General features: G+C 41.0%; 1 protein-coding gene across 4 annotated transcripts in view; it reads right to left on the bottom strand.

Moving 5' to 3' along the window:
- Positions 1 to 10,000, bottom strand: part of zgc:110158 (uncharacterized protein LOC553590 homolog) — a 96,782-nt gene that overhangs the window by 30,631 nt on the left and 56,151 nt on the right. The gene's annotated exons all lie outside the window — the stretch shown is intronic.

Below are 10,000 nucleotides of genomic sequence, written 5' to 3'. Positions count from 1 at the left end.
AAAAAAAATGCGGAGTAAAAAAATAATCCAGGTTTACAAAAAAAAAGTGCATGATGCGTGTCAAACAAATATTACACACAAAATATTATCTAGTAAAATATCTGGGGTTAAAAATGAATGGATGCTGCTAACACTGACTTAGTGACTGACTGACTATTCAGGTAATGAATAATAAGATTGTTTTTCGATTTTTACTTGAAAAATAACAGGACTGCGGCTGTATTGCTAAATACCTCAATTTCGTTATGGCTTGCAACATATTAAAATGCACTACTGTAGCAATAATGTGGCCTGGCTAAAGATCAGCTCCTACAGTGAAGACAGAAGCATGTTACAATTCAATTTTACAAATAAAACCACAAGCAATCATTAAACCATAAGCACTTTCATACTGATGTGACTGACATGCCAAAGAAATCAGTGGCAAATACATAGTACAGATATACATTATAAAGCACAGCACCAGTACAAAAGATGAAATCCTATCAACTTTACTGTATTAAAACACAATCACAGCATCATTTAATAGGAAAAAGGACAAAAGCGCTATTCACAGATTTCACTTTAAAAAACGTGTCAAGTGACAGTTTTACTACACCACATTTAATTTGAAAGATAAAGAAAAGAATCTGTTTAAATATAATCCCACATTTGCATGTTTTACCAATATATGCACATTTCAATGATGCATGTACCGATATAAATCCTGATCCCACATATTGTCAACGTATAGCAGCACAGCATACGGCTATTTCCTTAAATGTTTGTTGAAGATGCAGACAAGACCACTCAAGACACACGAACCTTACACATGGATTAAAGATGCACTTCACCGCCACGAGCCGCCTCTACTGCAGCCCCAAGACTAAACCACTTCAAACAGTAATAACACACGTTTATGTGTCTTCCAAAAAGGCCTTTATGGAGCTGTTCTAGTGCATCTCTGAATTTCACCATGTAAGGGAACATTAAGCTTGAAAACAGAGGAGATCAAGCGCTACTGAACGGACTCTGCAGAGTTTGACTATCCAGCTCTAAACAGCAGTAAAGGGCCTGGGGAGGAGGTGAAGGAGGGGAGAGAGCGAGAGATAGAGAGTGAGTAGGTACAGAGGAGAGTGACCGTGTGCGTGTGTGTGGTCATGGTTGGCAGGGCTGTTTGTACGACTGCTGCGTGGAGAAGCTCGAGTTACAGCAGTGGAGAAGGAGCAAACGACTGCCCAGCTCACACACACACACACACAGAGTTTGTTTTTATACAATGTCAGGACACGTAGTCATACAATTGTCTCACATGTATTACATACATGTACCTATACATAATAATAATAATAATAATAAATCTAATAATACAAGCTGTCACTGCTGGGACAAAACCCTGTTTCACCTACATGGTAACTTTACATGAGCAGGAAAATATTTTCTTAACTTTGAAATTGGAGTGAATGAAAGACTCCCAAATGTATGACGTATGTATCTAAACATAAATGTGCCACACGTATTACATGGCTATACATAGCTATCCACTGAAATCAGTAAATTTGCATCTCCATTTTTTTAATTTTTACTTTTCTGCATCGTTTGAGCTCAGCAGCTGCCCTTTTATATTGTGTGGAAATTTCATAATGATTGGACTGAATAAAAATGCTCCAAACTTGCTTAAAACAAAACTCTTTCCATTGACTTGCACTGAAAGCAAAGAACGTTTTTGTCCTTTCCTGTAAAGCTACAATTTTGGAGATACCTGATTTTCTTTGGGCAGCGACAAGATGTAAGAACCTATATAACATTCAAATTTATGATGTGTAAGTATCTACGTGCAATAAAAATAACATGCACCATATGTATTATGTGCTACACTTAAAAAAAAAAAACCATATGGATTATACATGTCAGTATCTAGAACTGATACTGATGTCTTACACAGCTACACTACTTCCAATTTAATGTTTGTGCCAATTATATCTTTTTCTCTAAGGTCTTCAGGTTTTCTAAAAGTAGTGATACACACAGAAAACTGAACTTCGTGGCATAATTTATCACAATGTAGTTTATGATAACAAAATTACGCACGCACACACACACACACACACACACACACACACACACACACACAGTGCCCAACAGTCCACTGATCTAGTCTGTACAAACAGAGCTACCAGTAAAAATCCACAGCTCTTTGAGAAGGAGAGCAAGAGACATTCACAGTCTGACACACAGGAGCATACAAACACAGAGAGAGAGAGCGCGAGAGAGAGAGAGCGCGAGAGAGAGAGAGCACGAGAGAGAGAGAGCGAGAGCGCAAGACCAAGCACGAGACAAAAGATAGGAAAAAGGGAAAAGAGAGAGAGAGAGAGAGAGAGAGAGAGAGAGAGAGAGAGAGAGACCTCCTTTGCCTTGTTGCCATGACAACCCCGACCTCAGCTCTCTCCCTCTCTAGTGCCATTAAAACCCTCAGGCCGTCAATCATCTGCCAGCAGAGAGAGAGAGAGAGAGAGAGAGAAGGGGGAGAGGTTGAGTGTGAGAGAGAGAGAGAGAGAGAGAGAGAGAGAGAGAGAGAGAGAGAGAGAGAGAGAGAGAGAGAGAGAGAGAGAGAAGGGGGAGAGGTTGAGTGTGTGAGAGAGAGAGAGAGAGAGAGAGAGAGAGAGAGAGAGAGAGAGAGAGAGAGAGAGAGAGAGAGAGAGAGAGAGAAGGGGGAGAGGTTGAGTGTGTGTGAGAGAGAGAGAGAGAGAGAGAGAGAGAGAGAGAGAGAGAGAGAGAGAGAGAGAGAGAGAGAGAGAGAGAGAGAGAAGGGGGGGAGGGGCCGTGGCTTTTGAAAGCTCATCGTATACACACTGATTACTGCCATCATCTCATCAAGCCATTAAGCAGCACCTCCATTCACTACATTCACTACAGCTCCTCTATAGCGCCGCTCAATAACGCTTAATACACGCTGCACGCACACAAGTATAAACACACACTCACAAACACACAGATCCACCTCACTCACCACGCTGGCACACACTCACCACTCACCATAACAAACACAATCACAATCACAATAATAATAATAATAATAATAATAATAATAATAATTCAAACTCACTCACTTATGTTTACAGGGAAAGCAGCTTATTTCATAGAGACAAACACTTCAATATAAGGTTTACCATCTAAGGTAAAACTAATAAAAACAAGCAAGCAAATGAATGAATAAATGACAAACAAACAAACAAACAAATAAATAGATAGATAAATAAATAGTGTTAACGTCAACACAGCAGGCTGGCCACAAGAGGACGCTACTAGCCCATATAAGCATTGCTACAAAAAATGTACAATTCGTTCAAATACAGCATAATTACGAGAAAGGAAATAATTTACACAAAAGACACGCCGACTACAAATTTACTGATTATTTACCAAAAGCTTATAAACAATATTAAGACTGAAAACACATTAAAAGACATGGTTAAAAGGCAGGTCATATCATGCCAAGTAAAAGCCCTGGGTCAGCACAATAAACTACTAAAATATCTTCTAACAAACACAAACATATTAACATTTATACAAACGTTCAATGCAATATAATTAAATCATAATACTACATTACTATAGTAGCAGTAGCGACTTCAGCAGCTGCTCAGTCAACGCCCACGATAAACTCGCATAACCGGTAGTTCACTAGTACGACTGGACAGGAGCATAAATTTTCAGTGTGAACTCCACACCGTGTTTACGGTATTTCAGATTTAGCAGCTCTGCCAACACGTTCACAGCAGCAAATGTAAACGTCTGGGTATTCATTTATACATAAGTCCATATGTAATATACGTAAATACCTATACGAGTTACTGTCACAAATGTTGGTACCCCACTTGAAAAATTTTTTTTTCCAATTTTAAATTAATTTTTAGTAATATCTTCCAGTTAAACAGACCAAATCCCCATCACCACAACACAGCATCTGCATTCTGCTGTCAAAATACTCCAAAGCTAATCATTAAGATTAGCACACTTTACATAATTTACAACATTTCCCAATTTTACATCATTGCCACAACACACTGACATCCACTGATCTTATTATTTTCATTTCTGTCACATAAAATTTTGTTTCTTTGGTTCACTTCCTTGTAGTTCACAAAGGCAACGTTGATGCTGAGAGACTAAGCAGTTAAAACTAACACAAATTTTTTTCTAATTAAAAAAGCAAAAAAATATATATATATAAAAAATTACGCACATCAGTGATGAGAAGCGGTTGTGGATACTTCATGGTAATGAAACCTTCCGCTGTACCATATAGAGCTCACACCTACTAAACCACACAAAGACTGTTCATCTGTGATGATTATCACACTTAAATATTCCAGAGATGGTCTGAAGAGGTTTCATGAAAATGGCCCAAAATGCTCCAAATGTATTACATACATACACACACACACACACACACACACACATCTACATGTAATAATTGTATGCTTGACACACACACACACACACACACACACACACACACACATATTATATATATATATATATATATATATATATATGTATGTGTGTGTGTGTGTGTGTGTGTGTGATATTTTTCCACATCATATTAATTAATGGCAACAGGTATTTTCACATTACATCTAAAACTCAAAACATCAAAAAATGAGATAGAAGCTTTTTTCCCCCTGACACACACATTTATTCCGACACGTGTGTGTATTAAAACTAGCAGAGATAAACACAACTAAACTACATCACATATACATCACATATACCCAAACAACTCCATGCGCAGCACCCATGTGACATCACGTGAACCAATCACATTCAAAATATCATTTTTGTTTCAAGCACGCCGACATCTTAAGTCATTCTGGAGCATTTCTATCGGTCCGTCTGTCATGAAACGGACAGTATAAATGAAAGTTTGATAGTATAAATGGTAGCTGGCATTTTAACATTATGTAGAAAATGAACAATCCAAATTTGGAGATGCGAGGGTTCGTTCTAACGACACTATTCAAGTAGTTATAAGTTGTAAGAATTTTCAAAGCCTAACCCTAAACCCAACCTTACCCTTATCCTCAATATCCCAAGGGAAAAGGGTTCACCCTCAGTTTGAATAATTTCATCTTTGGCAAAAAATACAAACAGTCTTGATGTTAAAATTAAAAGTGCTTCAATTTTAATCATTTTATTATTAAGTCCTGTTTTTCTTTGTTTTCGAAAATTATTTTTCGCACATTTTCAGAACATTTTTGTTGTTTTTGTCCTGAAAATGTGCAAAAACAAAACACGCATACAAACTACAAATACACACACTACTCAACCTGCCGCTGCTCGATCTGCCTCTTTATGGGTTTTACTGATAGGGCTGCGTCACTGCGCACACAGACTCGGCTCTGACTCATAAAGACAAACAACCGGACTGAGGCCACGGGGAGCAATGCCATTATAAAGAGGCTTAAAGTGACCCGCTCATTCCGCCAAGCATCATCTCTCTCTCTCTCCGGCAAACTGTTGAAGGGTGAGTGACGCAATGTCCATTTTAGGACATGAGCACGTAAAGCAGCATGTTTTCAAGCACCAGGCTCAGTTAAGACGTTATGAAGGTTTGGAGCATCAAAACAAAAGGCTGCGCTAGAGCCGGGCAACGAAGTGTTTATGATGCCTGATATTAGGGATGCAGCGATACTGATGCTGGTATATGATATTGGACCAATACCATGCTCATTTACCTGTCCTGGAACTAGTATTCGATACCAGCTGAAACCATGTGATGTCATGCCCAGTATTCATTAGCAGAGCGTTGTATAAACGACTCAAACTGGTCAGACACAAAGTCGCTGGTCACTTTAAACATTCCACCCACATGCAATATGTGATTTCTAAAATGCCACAGTGTATATGTGGTTTAGTGGACATTTAGGCTACGTTTACACAGCAGGTAAAAGCGGCCCGTATCCGATTTTCTTTCTCCGTATGTGACACAGATGTGTGACTGTGTGGCTGTGTGAACAGCAAAAAAACACACTGAGTCTGATATTTTCAATTCCGATTAGAGACGCTTTCATATGTGGTACTGAAATTGAATATATATCCAATCTGCAGAAATGCGACATACATTTTTACGTCTTGCCTGTCCACCTGGGAGGAGACCCCGGGGAAGACCCAGGACACGCTGGCGTGACTATATCGCCCAGCTGGCCTGGGAGCGCCTCGGAATCCCCCTTGGAGAGCTGGTGGAAGTGGCTGGGGAAAGGGAGGTCTGGGCTTCATTGCTTAGGATGCTGCCCCCGCGACCCGAACCCCGGAGAAGTGGAAGATGATGGATGGATGGATGGACGGACGGATGGATGGACATTTTTACGTCAGTCCAACTCGACATTCCTCATAATTTCATGCTGCTGAACCTCAAACATTTAGGCTGATGTTTTTGTATCAAAAAAAAAAACCAAAAAACAAAAAAAAACAGAAGAGACTCGTCGTAACCGCTCCGCATTCGAAGAGGTTTCGAACGAAAACGGCCAAATGCGGCCAGAGGAGACCGAGGCTGCAGGCCACAAACCAAAGAAGTGGCCGTGGCTGATTAACGTACCCTTTTTATGGTGAAGTCGAACACACTGTGGCTGATGAGCCCCGCTGTCAACCACTGGAACTTCATAGTCAAACCCCTAAGGCTGAAGACGAAGCTGAACCCCACGGAAGCGACAGGCATTCGCTGGCCGTCACGACTGTTTACCTCTGGATGAGCCACATGAAGCACTGTTCATTTGCGCATGTGAGTCGGTTTAGTAGCTGATCTGTTCAGACTGATGTCGCACACAGATCATATTTAAAAGATAATGTTTACAGCCAAACTCAACCAATCAGATTTGGGCCACCTGCTGGGTAAACGAAGCCTTAACTACAGTTGAACCAGCCAATAAAAAGACCCCAACAAGACGCCCACACGAGGAGGAAATTTTCACGAGATACGATGTCACAATATTTACTTTTCCTGAAATCTGAAATGTTAGAACAGGCCATAAAAAGCTAACAGCACCACATAAAAACGCTTAAAAACTGGTTTTATTAAACACTTAGTCCATTTAAACAGGACTAATTATGCTTTACGCTGTCATTTATCACATTAATAAGAAATACTGTCACATCATGCTCTGTTTCTTACTGCAGAAGAGCAGTACAAGAATTTGAAATGTGCATTCCCATTAAGCAAAGTACTATCAGCACAGATTCTTTAAGACATTTCATGCTAATCTAGGTACCTGAAAACGAATCATCAGTTTGAGAATAATTATGGAAGCGTGATTAATCTAAGTGCATCCTTTCTGTGGGATATGATGCTGTATACACACCACTAGAGGTGAAGCAGAAGACCTGCAAAGACACAAAACCATGCAGAACTTTCTCCATTTTCAGTTTCTTCTTTCTGCCTCTTTCTATTGTTTTCTTCCTCTCTCTTTCAGCCTGTCTATTTTTGTCTTAACAGGGAATGATGGAAAAAGTGAGAATAATGACCATGTGTGTAAATACGGTATATTTTTATATAAATACGGAGTCTTTGCTGATGCCGAATGCAATATTTCTCCTTCTGAGCTTTAAAAGCAATACCAATATGCCATCTATAGAATATAACATCAGAATGTAAGTGGAAAATAATTTAATATGAGTGGTTATGCCGACTAAGATAGGAACAACTACAACCTTCATGGATTCCTCAAAAAATTCAAAACTGACGACGTAAAATCGATTTAGTGATTTTTCCAAAAAAATTTCTATTTTCATTCAGCTTCTCTATCTCTGGCTGTGGAGTTGACTCTATAAAGATTAGCTGGAGAGACCTGCATGTATAATCAGCCTGCTGGTGGACAAACGTGTCTGTTCAGTCAATAGAAGAGGAGTGTTTGGCTCTGGAGTAAAGCCCTTGATGAAGAGAGCCTGTTCATGAGAGTTAGCCGTTCACACAGCCACTCTCGTCAAAAGCCAGGTCAGGTAGACGCTGGCTGGAGAACTACTGCTGCTGCTAAACTCGGCCCAAAATCGGCCCACACGGTCTGTGAGCCTAAACTGTTCTGAAAGCTACTCAAAAAGATGTCTAGATCAGTGTTTGATTGGGTTCAGAATGGGGTCAGGTTCCTCCTTTCTTATAGACATATGCAGCACACAAGGGGAGGGCAAAGAAAAAAAACTCGACGATCAGGCGTAACATCATGACCACTTCCTTGTTTCTACACTCATTGTCCATTTTATCAGCTCCACTTACTGTATAGCTGCACTTTGTAGTTCTACAGTTACAGACTGTAGTCCATCTGTTTCTCTGATACTTTGTTAGCCCCCTTTTACCCTGTTCTTCAGTGGTCAGGACCCACTGATGTGGTGGTGGTGTGTTAGTGTGTGTTGCGCTGGTACGAGTGGATCAGACACAGCAGTGCTGCTGGAGTTCTGAAACACCTCGGTATCCAGCCACAGTGTCCTGTGGGCAGCGTCCTGTGACCACTGATGAAGGACTAGAGGATGACCAACACAAACTGCGCAGCAGCAGCTGAGCTAACATCTCTGACTTTACATCTACAAGGTGGACCGACAACTCAGGAGTGTCTAATAGAGTGGACAGTGAGTGGACACAGTGTTTAAAAACTTCAGCAGATCTTTGTCACATTCAGGTTTGTCTCCCCATCACCATGTTGCCTGTTGCCAATTCATAGCTACAAATCTCATAGTTCTATATGAAATGACTCTCCACCTGTTGCTCCACTTGTGAACCCAATTTCTTTACATTCTCTTCAGCAACAGCTCAGGTCTGCTTGCAAATCAACTCCACACCAAACACTGTAGGTTCGTGTTGTGTGTGTTAGTACAGCACGTAATGTGTTGATCTGATAAGCGCCCTGGGGTGAAGGCAGGCAGTGTGCATTACCTGAAGCATTAGTTAGGTCTGCTTAGTCGGTCTGTTCCCTGAAACCGCTCCAACCCAAACAGGCCAGTGTCCCTGTGTCTCTACACGCAAGCTTGGCAGGCTAGAGCGCGGTGAGCCGAGGGTGCTTGCTCTCACCTGAGGCACGCTACAGCAAGGCCGAAGGGAACAGGGCAACCAATGCGTTGCCCAATCTAATACCAGAAGGGCTGGAAATGGCAAGAAGACAGTACGCACCCTTCACACCAGGGCCTGACCCATATGAATATACCTGATACGGTATTGATTTTAAGAAGTTAAAAAATCCATTATATTTGTTAATATTAACTTTCTACGGTTGAAAATGGAACTACTGACTGCTCACACCTGTTTTTCATATGGTCAAAAGACTCCAACAGTGCTTTACTCACTGGTATGACTGCAAACAGTCTAATATGACTGTCATACTGAAGTGTTCTTGAATTGGATTTCTTTTATAATACTTAATATGCACAAGTTCTCTTGCAAACAGAGAGAGAATGGGGAAAAAGGGGTGAAAGCCTGGCCTCGTTGCCTTTCATTAGGCCAGTGACAACCCCACAGGGAGCGTATCGTGTCACGGAGCTCTGTGAAACAAAAGGAACGCAGGGAGAGGAGCGGCTGCCAAGACCACACTGCTAATTGGAGATAATTAATGCCATTAATTAGGCACCAGGAGAGGAAGGGGGGTATGCTAAAGAGAAAGGGGAGACAGCCAGGGGATGAGACCGGGAGGACATGGAGGGTTTTGGTGTTGAGCCACAGTGTCAGATTAACATTCATGTTAACCTGAGCATGGAGGCAAGAGGTATATGGTATTACATATAGAGGTGTAGGGCACGTCAACGGCTTCAGCCCTAGAAGTCTCTGCAGGATCCTAAACAGGGATTACTGTGATTACATTCCAGAAGAGCTATTGGACTGAGCTGTACTCCAAGGTAACTTTGGAAAAAAAAAAAAAAACACAACTGGTGAATAACTGACCGACATGGAAACAGGCTATAAATCCTCCTTTAGCAATCTAAGGGGTGCCTCACCAAAAAAGAAAGCACTTAGGATCTGTCAAATACCCTGACAGGATCCCTC

The sequence above is a fragment of the Pygocentrus nattereri genome, chromosome 2 (genome assembly GCF_015220715.1).
Source record: "Pygocentrus nattereri isolate fPygNat1 chromosome 2, fPygNat1.pri, whole genome shotgun sequence".
NCBI classification, from domain to species: domain Eukaryota; kingdom Metazoa; phylum Chordata; class Actinopteri; order Characiformes; family Serrasalmidae; genus Pygocentrus; species Pygocentrus nattereri.
This window is presented reverse-complemented; position numbering and strand designations above follow the sequence as displayed.